This window comes from Lynx canadensis, chromosome D1 (genome assembly GCF_007474595.2).
Source record: "Lynx canadensis isolate LIC74 chromosome D1, mLynCan4.pri.v2, whole genome shotgun sequence".
Classification (NCBI taxonomy): domain Eukaryota; kingdom Metazoa; phylum Chordata; class Mammalia; order Carnivora; family Felidae; genus Lynx; species Lynx canadensis.
Genome location: NC_044312.2, coordinates 95,677,173 through 95,695,497, shown reverse-complemented (window position 1 = coordinate 95,695,497; position 18,325 = coordinate 95,677,173).

Here is an 18,325-nt window from a genome sequence, read left to right as displayed (position 1 = left end):
TGGTTGCAAGAGAGAGCAGTGATCACAGACTCCAAGGACTTTACAATTTGTTACTCATTGATTTAACAAATATTTACTAGGCCACTTAGTTCTAGGTTTCAGTTCATGAACTGGAATTTCAAAATAGGTTAGATAGAGAGTTGGCAAAAGGGCATAACGGTTTATTTTCACCAGAGACTTTTCTTTTTTTTATTAAGTTACAAGTAGTGATTTCTGTAAGCAAAGCCTAATTTGGAATCAGCCACATTGGCCTAAGTGCCAAGATTTCCTTGAAGTTTTTCTGTTTTGTTACTTTATCTTTTTTCTCTCTCATCCTTTACAAGTGTGTTTGGACAGCTCCCCTCCTACCGTGTCTGAAATGTAGGAGAGGAAGCCAGCCTAGCTCTATCTGTAATGTCATTTCCCTGCATTCCCCTCAGACTTTATGCAGCAATATAAATCTCCCACAATGTGCCCAGGTTAGCAGAGTTACTTAAAAGAGCGGACAGTCAGGGTGGCACATTTATTAACATCATATATAACAAGGCTGTAACTGTACAGTAACTTCTATTTAGTCAAAAAGGTGGAGAAAAAGTGCTGCTGAGGTTTATGGTGCTGGCTCTGGACCGGCGAGGTGAGTTATGTACCCAAGTAGCTCTTGTGTATCATAAGCTGGAAGCTAATAAACCATCTTAAACTGTACACTGTCTCTCCGTTAGAGGAAATGGATCTATTATTTCCTGTCTTTGGAGTGGCATAATGATGACTGTACTGGCACACACTTACACACACACACACACACACACACACACACACACACACAGTCCTGAGCAGCTTTATGACTGCTCCCAACCAAATTTTTCTGCCCACATGTGACATGAGGTAGGTCACTTAGTAAAGAGGAAATGCTTTTTCGGCTGGACAGGAGCTGGTGCCTTGTCTGCAACAAGGAAGTTGTGGATCACGAATTGTCATTTCCGTTCTCCAACGGTCAGAGTCCTTCGCTGGGTAACTTGTTAATTGAAGCTGTGGGTTTCAGTGAGGCGGTTAAGCACTTCCTACCATGCAGTACTGTACTGTAATTACCTGTTGGCATAACTGCCTCCCTCCCTGTGAAGGGACGGTGAAGCTTTTAGGGTATGCATTGTGTCTTATTCATCCTTGTGTTCCCAGTGACTCAAAACATTTACATATTTGGAAAAAAAATCATTGTAATAACTCTTCTAGGTCTGCTTTTAGTTTTTTTCTTCTTCTATGTGGTGACATGTCTGTCCAATGCTCTACAAAATAGGAATTCTAAGGTGGAATATCTTGCTTATAGGAGGGAAAATATAATTATGTTTTGACTAAAATGAAATGTATATATATCAGTAAATCTTTACAACAAAAGGGCCACTGTCCTTTCCTTTGAGGGTACCAAGAAAGGGGAAGCTGATCTTTCTTTGTGTAACAACATTAAGTACTAGTAATAAAAGCATCCCTACAAATTGACTTATAAATGCCTTTGGTAGTTGACATTAATAGTGGAAACTCGGGGCGCCTGGGTGGCGCAGTCGGTTAAGCGTCCGACTTCAGCCAGGTCACGATCTCGCGGTCCGTGAGTTCGAGCCCCGCGTCGGGCTCTGGGCTGATGGCTCAGAGCCTGGAGCCTGTTTCCGATTCTGTGTCTCCCTCTCTCTCTGCCCCTCCCCCGTTCATGCTCTGTCTCTCTCTGTCCCAAAAATTAATAAATGTTGAAAAAAAAAAATTAAAAAAAAAATAGTGGAAACTCATGGAACCTCTGAATTCTAAGCTCTCAGATACATAGATAGACCTGTTCCCTGAGTCCGCCCTTTCTCCCTGGGTGCAAATTTTAGACACCCTGTTTTTTTCACTGCCTCAGTTGTACCAATGTGCACCGTGTCATGAAATGCTGATAGATGAAACAACAAAGCCTACAATATAATAAATAGGATTATTCATGTCAAAGATGGACTCTTTGTACTATAAACATATTTCCAAGAAATCTCTATAAACAATTCCCATAGCATGTCTATAGTATTGCTTAATTTAACACAGTTAAGTTGACTTATAATTATCCCCAACTTACTAAGCAACTTTTAATATCTTCCATAGTATAATCCTAAAATAAATTATAACCATTTTTAATGGTTATAATAATGAAAAAAATAAAACCATAACTTAGAATCTGCTTCGCCGAGGCCACTGATTGAGTGACCTCTAGTTGAAGAATGTGCGTCATGTTGGACCTCAGTGACAGCTTCCCTCAGTGACAGCTTCCTTCTCTGCTTGTGCTCTTTTTTTGTGCTGATACACATGTCTGAGATAATTTATGTGCATGATATCATGCATTCTCTAACATGCCCCAGAAATCATGAAAATGTGACCAGTATTTCTGCCAAAGTACACTGAAGCAGAGAGACCTCTTTGGACATAATTTCTGCAGCCTTAGAGGAGCAACGGAGGTGAAGCCTGTCTGAGAGTACCAGCCAGGAGAGCAACGGCTTGCGTTGTCATTTCAGGGAGTTCTTGAGGATGTATTTGGTAGAGAAAAAATGATGGAGTCATTTTACTCAGAATTTTGTGTGTGTTAAAGTTTTCTTTCCACTTGACACTCCTTTGCCCAATGCCCTATTTTTTCCCTTTTTCCTTTTTAAAATTTGTTAACAAGTTACTAAACAGCTGATAGGTAGGTAGGCATGTTACTTTCCAGGAACGTGGTGAAGACCCACAGTGAAGTTCTCAGGTTCAGCAATTATAGCTGAGTTTTCTACATTCAGAGCTCAGAAAGGAGGCTCCCATGAAATGGATTTATTAGGCCTTATTTAAAAATGACCTTCTCGAGGAGGCTGAGGACTGTTTTGGAGTGGGCATGTGATACAGCCATTCATGCATTGATGAGAAGTTTATGTTAGATAAAGTTTCAAGTCCTTTTAAGCTTGGACTTAGGGCTTCACTCAGACGGAGATGCTAGACAGGTCAGCCCTTAAACAAACATCTGGGTGGTTTCTCCTTATTAACTTAGAAATGCAGCCAGAGCTGACTCTTTAGTACATTAGGGGAAACACTGTCTTCTCTAATCAGAGAAGTCAAGAGTCAGCGGTAACAGCAGACATGAAAGGGAGAAACACAAATCAGAGTTGGTTTGGGGAACTTCTCAGACCTGGTAAAGGGTACAGAGAGACAAGTTCCCTGGCGGGGATGGGTGGGAAGTGACAGCGCATTCTTGCAGTGCCCAGGGGCAGTCGCACGGTTCATCTAAGGAGCTGTGTGATGGACTTAAGGATGGCACGATGGCTCTCAGCTTTCCTGGCTTTGACATGACTTCTCGGTCCAAGTTTGAAGCAAGAGTGCAAATGTCACCCACTTTAATTTTTTTTTTCAACGTTTATTTATTTTTGGGACAGAGAGAGACAGAGCATGAATGGGGGAGTCACCCACTTTAAGGAATGGTACAGGCATGAGCAGATAGCATGCTGGTAGTGGCTACTGTGGGTTAAAGACCACAGGCCCTTTTCATAGTCTGTAAGGTATAAGAGCTTCAAATTCTTATCTGTCACTAGGAAGATAAAGGATTCCTCCAGCACTCCTTTCCCGATGGAAACTGAGTTGTTTTTTTTTTTTTTCCCAGTGTAGCAGATTCAACTAATTTAAGAGACATAAATGGGATATTTCTCGCTCTAGTATTATGAAGTAAAGTTTATGACTACTACAAATACATTGTAAAGCATACAGTACAGTGCCTAAAAGATGAGTACTAAATAGATTTGTTTCATTATTCCTGATTAATAAGTAGGCTCTAATGAGTTTAAGTGTGTGATAAAATTAAGATAAAAATACTGCTTTACAAAGTTGTTACAAGATTTCAAAGAAAAGTGGATCACTATATTGTACACCTGAGACTAATGTAACCATGTATGTTAACTACCTGGACATTGAAATAAAAACTTAAAATTAAAAAGCAATGCAAAGAGGAAGAAAAAAAGGAAGCAAAAAACTAGAAATGTCTATCAAGGTGATTAATACGATGCTGACACATAAACAATACTCAGTAAAGTGGAGCTACTCTTCCATCTTTATGTATATTTTATTGTATTTTTGTTTAGAGCTTGATTTATAAAGTTCCGGAAGAAAACCCTACAGCGAACTGTGTCCTGCAGCTTATTTTTTGCTTACAAAATTGTCAGTATGAAAAGCCACTGAACAGGGGAATGTGAGTTTTCTTTTTCAGCTGGATTATTCACATGTGTTCTCTTCACAGATGTCCTCATTTCCTCTTAGTTAGGGTTTCTTTTTGTATTTGTGGTGAAATAAGATCTTGGCTCTTCGCTTTTTCTTAAGGCCCCTCGTGAATATGTCATGAGTATTATAATGATGCCTCACAAAATGATGCCTCACTAAGTCCTTTTCCTTAGTCTGAAGCTCTGGGCTTCTGTTTCTGTAGGCTGAGCTGATCAAACTGGGATTTGGGTCTTGCCAAGACGAGAGGTTTGGAATGGAAGATTCTGAGCTTCAGTAACACTCTGATTCTGGCTCTTTTTACGAAGAATGTCTGGACCTGAGCCATCTGTTTGAGATGATGGGATATGGCGTTAACTGCTTCTAGAAAGCGTCCATAGTCTGGGATGCTGCATTCCTGGACTATTGATGCTACGGAGTCCTTATTCCTGGGACATGGTTGCATGTGGCAACCATGTGGCTGGAGCTGTTTGGAATGTGTGTGAAAAACTGTGGAATTGTATGTGGCAATGTTCACTAAGGCACTTTTGGTGATACAAATTTGAGCCAAGATATTATCAAAGATCTTAGGGGAAATCCTACATCTTGTTCAAAGTTAAGTCATCCAAATTGATAACCATCTTTTAAAAAAATAATTTATTTTTATTTTTAGAGAGAGAGAGAAAGAGAGAGAGAAAGAGAGTGCACACAAGTGGAGGAGAGGGGCAGAGGGATGGAGAGAGAGACAGAATCTTAAGCGGGCTCCTCGCTCAGCATGGAGCAGGTTGTGGGGCTCAATCCCATGACCCTGGGATCATAACCTGACCCAATAACCATCTTTAACCATTTTATAGTAAACTTGTGATTTATGATTTACTTTCTGATAAAAAGAGATGCAAACTATATCAATAAGATAACAGTTATTTTTGAATATCATTGGAAATCCCAGGCTCCTCCCCTAAGGCAACTATTATTATCATTTTGTTAATTACTTTTAGGATATTTTATTTCCTGTTTATTGTGTGTGTTGAAGGAACATACTCATTTTGTGAAATTTCCCCCTACAAATATATCATACTTTATTTTATTTTACAAATTTTAATTTCATTTAACACATTTAAAATTCTTACACTCCAGGGAGCCTGGGTGGCTCAGTCGGTTAAGCATCCGACTTCGGCTCAGGTCATGATCTCATAGTCCATGAGTTCGAGCCCTGTGTTGGGCTCTGTGCTGACAGCTCAGAGCCTGAAACCCACTTCAGATTCTGTGTCTCCCTCTCTCTGACCCTCCCTCATTCATGCTCTTTCTCTGTCTCAAAAATAAATAAACATTAAAAAAAATTAAAAAAAAAATTCTCACATTCCATAGTTCACATGTCCTGTAGTTTAATTATACCTCTGTTGGTGAACAGTTGGACCCTCTCTAATATTCTGCCATTATGGGTGTGAAGAGGCAGCTTTGTGTAGCTGTTAAAAACAGACTGTGGAGCCAGTCCTACTTCCTTCTGGCTGAGTTACTTTGGGCAAGTTACTTATCACCGTGCCTCAGTTTCTTGATATGAAAACAAGCCCTGCTTCTTTTGGTGTGAAATAAGTTAATATAGTAAGGTGCTTAAAATCATCCTAGCCACGTGACTTTTAGATTAGTAGTCACTATTTTTAATGCTACAGTGCTGTCTTAGTATGTTCCACTTACACTGTATGGTTATCTTTGTTTCTTCCTTTCCCTCTGTCTCTCCCTCCCCCATGCTCCCTCCCTCTCTCTCTTCTTTCCTGGCTAGATACCAAGAAATGGTATAATTGTGTTCAAGTGTATGTTTATTTAATTTTTAAAATAGATGTTGCTAAAATGTACTCCAGAAAAACTGCCATACCAATTTATATTACTGCCAAAAGAGTATTATAGTAAATGCTTCCTTTTCTTTCTCTAACACTTGTTACGATCAACCTTTATAATTTCTGCCATCTGTTTTGGTTAAAAATGCTCTCCCGATATAGTTTTTTTTTTTAATTTTTTTTTTCAACGTTTATTTATTTTTGGGACAGAGAGAGACAGAGCGTGAACGGGGGAGGGGCAGAGAGAGAGGGAGACACAGAATCGGAAACAGGTTCCAGGCTCTGAGCCATCAGCCCAGAGCCCGACGCGGGGCTCGAACTCACGGACCGCGAGATCGTGACCTGGCTGAAGTCGGATGCTTAACCAACTGCGCCACCCAGGCGCCCCTCTCCCGATATAGTTTTAATTTATGTATCCCTAAGTACTGTGGGGTTGTGTGTTGTGTGTCTTAAACTTTAGTTTTGAGATTATTGCAGATTCGCATGCAGTTGTAAGAAATAACAGAGCATCTATCTATTTATCTTTAATCCAGTTTCCCCCAATGTTAACATCTTGCAAGACTACAGTACAATTTCACAAAACTAGGATATTGCTATTAATTCAGTCAAACTGTTGTATCAGTTCAAGGGTCTTTCGTGTTACCTTTTTAAAATCACTCTCAATTCTATCCCCACCCCCTCAATTTAGCTCCTGGCAACCACTAATCTGTTTTCCATTTCCATAATTTTGTCATTTTAAGATTGTTCTATAAATGGAATCATACAGTATGTAAGCTTTTGGGGTTGTTTTTTTTCCACATGGCATAATTATCTAGAGACTTGTGTGTCTTTTTAATACTCTTTTAATTTCTTTAAGTTACTTGTTTAAACTATTTATATATTTTTTTGTCATGATTTGTATTTTACTAATAGAGTTTTGAAGCTGTTTATGTATTTTGGATATTAATCCAAGTAATGCTTGGTCTTATATAAATACTGTAAATACTTCTCAGTTGTGTCTTGTCATTTAATTCTGTTTATAGTCTTTTATGTTTAGAAAAATTAGATGTTGAGAGTCAAGCTTGTTAATGTATCCTTTTGTGACATTTTCATCTTATATCTTGAGACAGGCCTTTTCTACCCCAAAGTTGGGTGTGTGTGTGTATGTGTACATACATAAATATGAATAAATAAATACATATATATACATATATGTATATATATGGATCATCTATATTTTATTCTAATGCTTTTATACTTCATTTCAGAGATCACAAAATATTTGGTTATGGTGTATTTGTTGTGATCGTAAATCACTTTTAAAGGCATGGTAACAATGGAAGGAGACGGTTATTATGCTCAAGTGTAATATAAGCATTTTAGCACCTACTTTTTTTTTTATACCAGGCTAATATCACAAGTCTCTGTGAAAGTCATACCCTTTGCAGGCATTTGAGTTTGGACCCCTGTGTTTTTTTTTTTTTTTTAATGGTTAGCTTTTAGTCTATCTCTAGTGTATTTATTTCCCAAAAATATAACCCATTTTCCCAACACTATTTAAAATATTTAATATACTTAGCTTTTAACTTTAGGAAATTCAAACTTAAGTAGCTCCCACTGTGTTTGAACTATTTCTTTCTGCTTTGGTGTCAACACATATTGAAATATTTGAAATAATTTACATTTCTCCTTATAGCCTTATGGAAGGCTAGTGATTAGTTATAGTAGAACTATCTAGAGAATAAATCAAGCCAGATAATGTTAGATTTAGGTGTATCCTCTAGATAATTTTGTGGAAAGTAAACCCGTGCAGTTTGGGGTTTTACTAGAAAATTAGACCTACTCAGAGTCAAGATGAGACCTCAGTTCTTCTGATTTCAAATCCACGGTGTTATGTAATACTCCTATGGCTCCCAGCCACTTTTAGAAATTTGTATATTCCAACTCTAGAGGAATAAAATTGAGACTCACTCATAGAAAGGACAAGATAGCAAAAGATACGTTTTCTTAAATGATTAAAACTTCTGTGATTTCCAGAAGAATCCTAGAATTCGGATACCTTAATATCAAAATTCATTTTTCATGCAGTTTTTAGAGGAATATGGGACAGTGGTTAACAGCATGGACCTTGTATTTAATTCTGACACTTGTGGACTATGTGAAGTCAGATAATTCGCATTCCCTCTGCCTCAGCTTTCTCCTATCTGAATTGGGGATAATAGCAGTAGCCACCTCAGAAGGTGAATGTGGAGCCCGAGTTAATCTCTGTGAAACACTTAGAATTCTGCATAGAACACATGAGAAGTCATAAAGAAGCAGTATCAGCTGTTTGTCTTTTCTGTAGGATGCTTATTAGATAGCAGTGCAAAACTCTTCAGGTTCTGAAGGCAGAGTATTCCATACCTGTGTGTTGCTCTGGTCCTTGTAGTCGATGACGTAAAGACCTCAAGGGTTGAGTGGTGCCTGGGTGGGAAAGGTTCTGCGGAAGGTCTGGGCTGCAGACCCCAGGGTTTTGGAGGTATTGGTAAGGAAAGAAGCCATGCGGAGTGTCTGGCAAGATCTTATAGGAGAATTGCGACGCAGGTCCCTGGGAGACCGGAGCCAACTGATGACTTTCTCAGTATCTGCCTATTTAGGAACAGTTTCCTGGTAAAGGGCCTCGTAACACTTGGCCGTGGGGCATGGCACGGTGACCAGGTGTCTAGAACTGAGTTTGATTCTGTTGGACATGCCAGGTCATAATTCAGAAGCGCTAGCAGCAGTCCTTCGTGAGAAGGAAATGGTGATTCCAATTGAGCTGAAGCGGGACCAGAGGGCATAAGTAATTTATATCAGTGCCCCATTCTTTATTCATGCTGAATGACCATATAGGGTATCTCCTATGACCCGTGGAAGGAGGAGGATGAAAATCCCTGAGTTTGCTATTTGGACGGGATGGCTCAGTGTTTGGGTAAGAGCTGAAGATAGATGCAACTTCATTATACCATATTGAGGAATAAGAATTAGATGAGAACCCCCCTGCATACCTGTGGTCCCCCCCCTTTTTTTTTTTTTTTTTTAGCTCTCTGGAACTAATTCCCCACAAATTACAGCTGTTGACTCTGCTTCAAACTCTGAGTCCTGCTTCGTCAGCTCAGTGAGAAGCCCATGCTCTACTTTGTTTCTGCCTCTGGCCCTTTGGTTCTGAAAGTGGCACAGACAGGAACTGGAGGAGTATCTTGCCTCCGTGTTTCTTTGTCTCGGTGGTTACAGTATTGTTTGGACTGTAGTTCAACTCCTGAAAACAGGTGCCTCATATGTTTTTTTCAGTTTTGTTAACTGATGGTGGAAAGGCAAGTTCCATACTGACCGCCCCCTCACTGTGGGGTCTGGAAGCCCTGCTCTTCTGTGTGTCAGACTGAGTTAGTACAAGGTGGAGGATCTGAGACAGTTCATGACAGTCAGGTCTCAAATTCGGATCTAATTCATAATCCGTTGCTATGTCTAATATGTCCAGGGTAGCAAATTTTTATATCTGATGTAAAAATTCTAGTTGATTATAAACACTTTTTAGGCTTGTAAGGCTTGTCTGGGCTCTGGGAAGAAAGGAGACGTACTTCGGTTTGGAGCTGTTTGTGGGAGGGGAATGTCATGGCCTGTGTGGTTTACACTCTGGGTGCTTTATTAAACCATTTTTTTAAAGTAACCTGTGGAGAAGTGGTGCATTCTGGTGAAAACCAGAATGAAAAGTCTTGATTCAGCAAGTGATTTGGGATTTCTCTGGGGGTTTCATTTCCCATCTTTCCAGTTTTGAACAGAGAAATGGATATCTTCTGGATGACGATGGTTTGAGTTGATCGAGCCTGTTGGTGGTGGATGTGGGCCCATTTATTATGTTGGTAAATCTTTGGTTGCCACATTCCTCCTTATCCTTGGCATTGAATACTGGTTCAAAGCAAGACAGCATGTGCATTCTTATGGTAGATGCCTGTAGTTTTCTGTGGGTCTGTTTTACTGAGGGCTTCTGTCCCTGAAATGGGGAACTGAAGACCCCAAATGGCTCAATTAACAATTATTTTAAGCATTTGTTTTTGGACCCAAGGATGTTTGGCTAATTTTACAGTTGGCTTTATCTAGATTCATTACTGAATGTCTCCTGTATAAATTATGCCATAGTCAAAATGTGAAAATTCTCATTTCAGCAGTAGCAACTCAAGTGGAAAACTGAAAATCCCCAAACAGAAAATTAGCAAACATTTTTTCTGTCTCAACTCAAGCACATGGCATTCTTTTCTGCCCCTGAACAAAATTATATTGGCCTCCTAGCCAATCCATGTAGCTGTTTTACCACATCCCAAGAGAATGGCATCCTGTGGTTACCAATGAGCTGATTATTTAATCATGAAAGACAAAGGTTTAAATAAGAGAGATTAAAAATGTCTTCAGGAGGGTCACTGGGGACACCAGGACTTAGAGAGCTCTATGCAGAACTCAGCCCCAGTCAGTGTTCTGAATGGGAGTAATTTTGGTGTGGTGTGCTGGGGGGATGCAGATCAATGTATCTTGGCTGAGGCTCCGGATAAGAGAACTGTCTTCCCATCCAAGTATCCCATTTTGTTTAGTACTCTGATATTATGCAAGTTGAATCAGCCTATGGAGCAGAGGAAGCTTTGAAATAGCAGACCATTTTTGTTGTTGAGTATAATATTGACCTCCTCCACTCCTTTTTTTAAATAAGGAGGTACCTTGTAATGCCCTCCCCACCCCCCCATCCCACCACCTCACCTCTTGCCCTCTGGGTAGGGTTAGTGCTTAATGTAGAGAGGAGGAAATAAATTAATGAGTTAATGCTTGTCTTTAAATTTAAAAATGGACTTTTGAGACAGAGGACAGGACAGAGACAGGACAGAGACAATATATTTGAGAGTACAGTGCATATGTGTGTGTGTGTGTGTGTGTTTCCAGAACCTAGTTTTTGTTTTTTTGTTCCCCTTCCTTCCTTCCTTCCTTCCTTCCTTCCTTCCTTCCTTCCTTCCTTCCTTCCACAAAAAGCCAAAGCCCATGTTCTAAATAATAGATTTGGGGGCTAATCCAGGAGAAGTAAGTAAGAAGTAAGACTACCTTATCCCTGGAAGGTAGCTAAGGGTCAGGGCTGGGGGTCGGAGGGCACACTCAAAAGAAATATAACCACTACTTATAATAGGGTTTTGGAGTAATGGTAGGGCCCAGAGCTGATGGCCAAGAAAGAATTCTTGAGACATCTTCAGTGCAAAAAGTTGATATTTTTAAAGCATGGGGACAGGACCCATGGGCAGGAAGAGCAGCCTTGGGGTTGTGAAGAGTAACTGGTTATATACTATGGAGTTGTGGGAGGTCAAGGCAAAAAGGAGGTTTCCTAAAGGACTTTCATATGCTAAAGAAGACTCAGAAGATACTGGAGGCCTTTCTATTATTGTCAAACTAAGGTTGTTTTTTCTCTAGTAAGGCATCAACATTAAAACAGTAGGGAGTTGCTGGAGAAATGCTATACTCTGTATTTGCCCCAAGTATTTGTCAATGAGCTGCAGGTTATAAAGAAATTTAATTTTATCTACCATTTCCTTCTTGCCTTTGTCCCTCACATTACTATGGAGGGGAAGGTGATGTTGGGGCTCTAGGAAACTGAGTGTATAGGTTTATGGAGATTAGGCTATTGATAAGATTGCCTTTTTCTTATAATTAACCAAGATATATGTAAACTTATGGAGACTCATGTCCCCCTGCATGAGTGTAATCTCTACCAATTAACCGTTGTTTTTCCCCTTTCCTTTGTTCTTGGACAACCAGGAGTGCCCAAGCAATGTCACACATTTCCCACCTGGCAGAGATGGTGGTGGGGAAGGTTTGCAGGGTGTCAACTTGCCTTATGCTCCTTCATCACTTAGGCTTTAGTGAGTCCTTGTTTTCTACTTACCACAGAATCTTCAATTATAGGCAAGAATTAATAGAAATCTCAGTGAGGCTTGGGGAGGGAATCAATGGACAGAACAGACCTGTGCTCATCCCTGGGTGAGGCCCAGGAGAGTGAACAAGGTCCTAAGATTTTTGTCATCTGAGATAGCAGCCATTCGTGGAAAGGACAGTATGCTGTGTCTGGCAGTTAAGGGACTGGGGAAACCCTGTGAGCTTTTCACAAGCCCCAATATTCCCATGGGGCAGGGGCAAGAAGCTAGCCAAGAGAGGGCTGGAAGGCCTGCAGGAGCCTGAGTGACCTCCAGCAGGGAGCTGTTGGCTAGAGATCACAAGAGGACCATGGATGTTTGTACTGGTTGTAGCAGGGACTGCAGATCATGGGACACATTACATGTTCATGGAAGGCTATGGAAGTCTAAGGATGTCTATGGATCTGCCACCTCAAGGTACTGCTGCCTGATGTCCCATAAGCTCCTCCCTCTATACAGCTCTTCAGAGACCTGAAAATCCTGAGTTACCCCATCTTAAATGTAGGTGGGCTGAATTTATGTAGAAAAGACTGAATACACTTGGACATACTAGATAAAATTTCAATTACTAGGTAGAAGAATAGATATTTGAGACAGAGCCTAAGTTCAATGGTAAGAAAAATATAAGAAAATTGAATTTTTTATATTTGTATTTGTGGCTTTGCAATTCATAATCATTTCAACTAGGTTTAATATCCAGACTTTTTTGATGGAAAACTCCAGCCTCATTCAAGTAGCTGAAATGGCTACAGTCTTCCAATAGTCTTTCTCTGGTCTCTGCCCCAGGGAGGCAGTATAATTTCTTCCTCCCACTGAGGTCCCCCAAGATTCGATTTATCCTTTGTATGGTGCTTATCACTTTTCACCTTTTATTGTGATTATTTACATGCACTGTAAATACATTATTGATACATTATACAGCAGGATACTTGTTCAGAAAAGTTATTGATAAGTAGTGAACCCTGATTTGTGGTTTCTGATAGTCTACTTGCTTCCTTTCAGTGATTCTCAGTCCTGCTCTTATACTAGAACCACCTGGATTCTTACAAAAATTGCCAAATGCACTGGCCCAATCTGGAACCAAGGAAGTCAAGAAATTAATTCTGCTCTCCTTCCCTCCGTCCTCCCTCCCTCCCTCCTTCGGTTCTCAGTGTTTCCTGCCCTTCTCATGTGCAGCCAGGGCTGAGGACAGTGACTCATACCATACTGCCTCCTAGTCAGCTCTTTCCCTTTGTTCCTGTGACTGATGCACAGCAAGTTTCTCCCATCAGCTTTTCAGATATACTAAGGGCAATAGATAGCAAGTAATCCAACTGATAGCAAGTAATCCGCTATCAATACTGGGTCCCATTTGATGCAAGAACTTCTGGGTAATTGATTTTCAACTCTTTTTTTCCTTTATTCCATGAGGAAACCAAAGGCAGAGTGAGAACAGTGTTTCTGCATAATGAATACAAATATTGGATGAGGGGGTAATTAGGCTGCAAGCTCATAATGATTGTCACCCTGGAGGCCTCAAGGAAGGGGGGCTGCTGTTTGTTTGTATTGACCCCAGTTGATGTACCAGAGAACTGTATTCCCCCAGCATCCTGTGCAGCAGTTGATAATTAATAATCATAACAACCATGACTGCTGGAAGGATTGTTTTATTGCCTGACTGTATTTCTAGTGAAAGGGTCAAGAACTGTATTGCTGGGAAGGAACATCAGCAAGGCCTCTTGTTTATCTCTGAGTAGGCAGAAAGCGGGTACTAGACTAGCTGGGTCTCTCTGCACACTGAACATTCATTTAGTCTTTATTGTATCCTGTTTCTAACTTTCAGAGTTGACATCCAAGTGTTTGTGTGTGGGCGGGGCAGCACCTCTGGGAAGAGGAGGGGTTGCCGAGCAGCAAGGGAAGGGGGGAATGACAGCAGACAAATGGTCATTGTGTGATGAGGATGGGCTTTGTCCCCCTTGTTCATGTATTTTGATTTCAGCCACTCCTTTCCCCCACTTTGCTGGAACTCTGCATCTTGGGAATATAAAGCTAATTTGTTAGCACTTTGAAAATGGGTTCCCTTCTGGGCCCTGAAGCCTAGGTTGCTTTTCTAGGAAGAGTGGGGCAAGGTGTCGTTGCTTGATTTCAGGTCAGCTTTGTGCCTAGGACTAGTTAGTTGTTGGGAATAAATACATGCGTGGCTATCATTCCTACCCTCAGAATTCAGAGCCTGCTTTTTGATTACATGACTGCCTGTGGGGACAGCCTCTTTATTGCTTAGAGCAGAGCAGGGTGGCAGGTAGCCTGGCCTGGGATTGAATTTGACCCTGTTTTATCTTGCTCTCCTCTAAGCCATGTCCCCTCCTGTCCCAACATACTGGTGCCTCAGACTGTCATTGGGCTTCTCAGCCACAATGCAGCAACATGTCTCTTAAAAATTAGGTTCCAAAACAACTTATTTTACTATGACATATCCCAAATGATATGTCCCAAATGATATTGATTCACTGGGTGGCTCAGTTGGTTAAGCGTCTGACTTGGCCTCAGGGCATGATCTCGAAAGTTCAAGCCCCACATCGGGCTCTGTGCTGACAGCTCAGAGTGTGGAGCCTGCTTTGGATTCTGTGTCTCCCTCTCTCTGCCCCTCCTGCCCCCACAAAAATAAATAAACATTACAAAAAAAGTGAAAAAGAATGGTACTAAAGGGGCAGGAGGGGGAGATTACCCAATTTCTATATTCACTTCTTTCTTTGTTAGATTGATCCTGACAATAGGCGTACAGAAAAAGGAAGACAGAATAGTTCTTAGTTTTAAGGAATTTACATTTAAAAGTATAAATATGTATAAGTATAAAATATTTATAAATTTATATACATATATATAGTATATATGCTATATAGTATGCTATATAGCATATATACTATATATATTTAATTTTACCTTAAACATCCATATAAAAGGCTTCCCTCTTTTCTGTGCCTTAAAAATCTTTGGAAATTCTTTGCCTTAAAGTATGGCCTATTCAGCTATATGTGCAATGAAAAATAATCCATGTTACCTAAAAACATCAAAATTTCAGGTAGAGTGAGGAAGGTATACTTGAGTATTCAGATGGGAGAATGATGGAAATAGAAGAAATTTTAGAGGAAAATCAGGGTTAAGAGCACAAGCTTCAGAGTCACAAGTGAGGATTATATCCTGTTTGAATCATTGTGTGATCTCAGACAATTGAGCTGACCTCTTTGACCTTCAAACTTGTGAAAAGGGGATATAAACCTAACTCAAAGTGTTGTCATAAGTGTTAAATATGAAATATTTGGGAAACATTTAGTATAATGCTCAGTATGTGAAGTGCCCAATAAATGTTTATTATCCCATTTTATGGATGAAGATATCAAGAATAAGAAAGAGGCTACTTAGCTGCCTGAGATTGTGCAGCAAGTCAATGGCATGATGTCCAAAGTCCGTCCATTTTGTACTGATAAACACAGAGGCAGCTTCACTATATTTTTTAAGTGAAGAACTACCCCAGGGCTCTTGATCATATGGATCAAAAGTCCAAGGATCCCTTGGACTTTTAAGGCTACTTTGAACCTAGTTCCCTTCATGCTTGTGTATTTGGGTGTTTATGTGTATGTATGAGTGTGTTTGTGTCTGTGTTCACAGATACCCATGACTCTGGTTTCACCTCTTGAAGGCCTCCTAGGAGAACAAGGGGTCCTTTGTTCTGTATGAGTCTTTTGATGGAAATAGAGTCCTTATGTTTAAGGAAAAGAGCAAACAAATTTCGACTTGGCACTTTCTTAGTCATTTGAATTCAAAGGCTTAATGAATGTTTCTGTGTAGATCTTAGAGAAGGATGTCTCAGGGTCCGAGGGACTTATGGGAAGATCTATGGGAATTCTTCCTGTAGGTCAGTGATTCTCAAACTTCTTATGGCACAGAATCACCCAAAGGGCTTGTTAAATCACAGATCACTGGGCCTCACCTCCTGAGTTTGTGATTTGGCAGGTCTGAATCAAATGTGCATTTCTAGTGTGTCTCCAGGTGATGCCGATGCTGCTTGGCTGGCGATCACACTTTCAGAACCATTGCTTAGACTAAGGAATTTTTCAAGAATGAGGAGACTGGGCAAGGAAAGCCCAGCAGATTGAGTGTTTTCAGAATGAGTTTCGCCGTCCAGAAAGTGCCAGCAAAAACAAATACTTCTGTGCAGATGGGTTCATGTACTAGCACAAATCCTATGACGATATACTCCCTGTGACTACTAACACCTTTGTAGAAAAGAGAAGGGTTATTTACCAGTTGTAGGAAATTCTCATCCTGGTTTCAAAGGATAGGTTTTCTTTAGACAGATGAGAAGGACATGAACTTCAGCCTTCTGTCCTCAAATTGTGGTTTATTTGCTTCAAAACCTTGAGCAAAGTTAGTTGATTTCTCTAAGCTCAACCATAAAATGAAGATATTAGTCCCTAATTTTGAAAGGCTGTTGTGAGGGCTTAAGATAGCGCTTGACCGAAAGTACGAACTGAATAAAAAGTAGATATTTATGTTATTATTCCAGAAAGTGGTTGCTTTCCTATTGTTTGACTTAGAGTGCTGAATTAGAGAACATGTGTCTATAAATGTCTCTAGAATAACCCCCACCCCCCATCATCTTTTCCTTCTAGTCAACCATTGCAACTAAAAGTCATATGATTCAACTTAAAAATATTCATTGATTTAATGTCAATTAAATGGGATTAGTGGTTCTATACTTCATTTAATTCAATGTGCTCATGTTGTAGGCACACAGGTCTGAAAAAGTTAAAACTCTAGAAAAAGTATTTTTGATTATTCAAAGATAAGAAATCCACTTTTTGACCACTTATTGACATTTTTTCAGGGCTGCAACAGGAAAATGAAACAAACACAAAAAACTTATTGAGAGTTAGAAAATTTGATGAAAACCTTTTATAGGATTATATACAAATATTTCCTATACTTGGTAGACAATTTATGAAATTTTTAAGAGCACCTTTGCCTACATAGTCTTCTTGTTTAATATGGTAACTTCTGTGCCTAATGCATATGAAAGAGGCAACTCTTCTCAACTTTATTGGCTCCCCAGTTTGCCATTTAAAACTGATTTTCCTGAATTGCCAGAAAATATGAATAGATAACTTTCTTGGTTGAGTAAATGCACACCTGACTGAAATGGTCAGTTCTGTCTCTGATTTCTATGATTTTGTTATTGTTGGCGTAGTGTCAGGGTCAGTGCCAAGGAATGGCATTGAACTTAGTTTTGTATTCCTAATTAGCAGCCCCTTGTGGATAATTATAACTTAGTGGGTTAATTGATTCTATTTGACAGCCATACAATGTGACTCTACTCTTGAGGAAATTGTCTGTGGAGTAAGTAGGTTGCAGCAATAGTCATGGCATCAGAGTTGGAAAAGATAGTAGTGAGTTATCACTCTGATTAACTTGTAGAGGGAGCTCAAGACATCACTTTATCCCCTCCATTCACAAATGAGCAAGTTACAAGTGAATAAATGGATAAAAAGGCATTCTCATGGACATTGAATGAACATGAGGTTTAAGAGAAGAGCTGTAGGTGGGAAGTCAAAGGGTTTTATCTAAAACATGCATGTGGCTCTTTCTTTTCTAAGTTTGCTGTAGGTAGGTAGTTTAGCATTTTCTTCAGGAGGACAGGATAGGGAATGAGTCTCTTAGACCCATCTATTTGAGGTATATCTAACTTGCTTATTTAGATTTGTTGTGTGTTCTCCTTTCACTGTCTGAGTGCTGAGATTCTAGAAGAACAAACCAGTGTGTGATTCTAGAGGAGAGAGGGCAAGAAAAAGGCAACACATGATACCACATGTGGTAAACTAAATAGAAAACCAGCTGGTGATTTGGGGTCAAGTTTTATCTAATAATAATAGTCATCCATTTGAGCACATTGCACTTGAGAAGCTTCTGTGGTTGCTCGTAACTTGACAGGGATTCTGTAGCCCAACAATGTCCTCTATTCCCTTTGTCTTATCAGAAGTAGGGCTCATCAATAAAAATACCACCTCACTGTTACATGGTGCATTTGCCAACTTTAAAAAGTGTGTGTTTTTTTTTAAGTTTATTTATTTTGAGAGAGAGAGAAAGAAAGTGTGAGCATGGGAGGGCAGAGAGAGAGGAAAGAGAGAATCCCAAGCAGGCTCCATGCTGTCAGAACAGAGCCTGATATGGGGCTTGAATTTGGGAATCACTAGATCATGACCTGAGCCAAAACCAAGAGTCAGACGCTTAACCAACTGAGCCACCCAGGCAGGCCTAAAAAGTGTTTTAAAATACATTTTAGTGACTCATAAAATATACAAATGTATACATAATATGTAT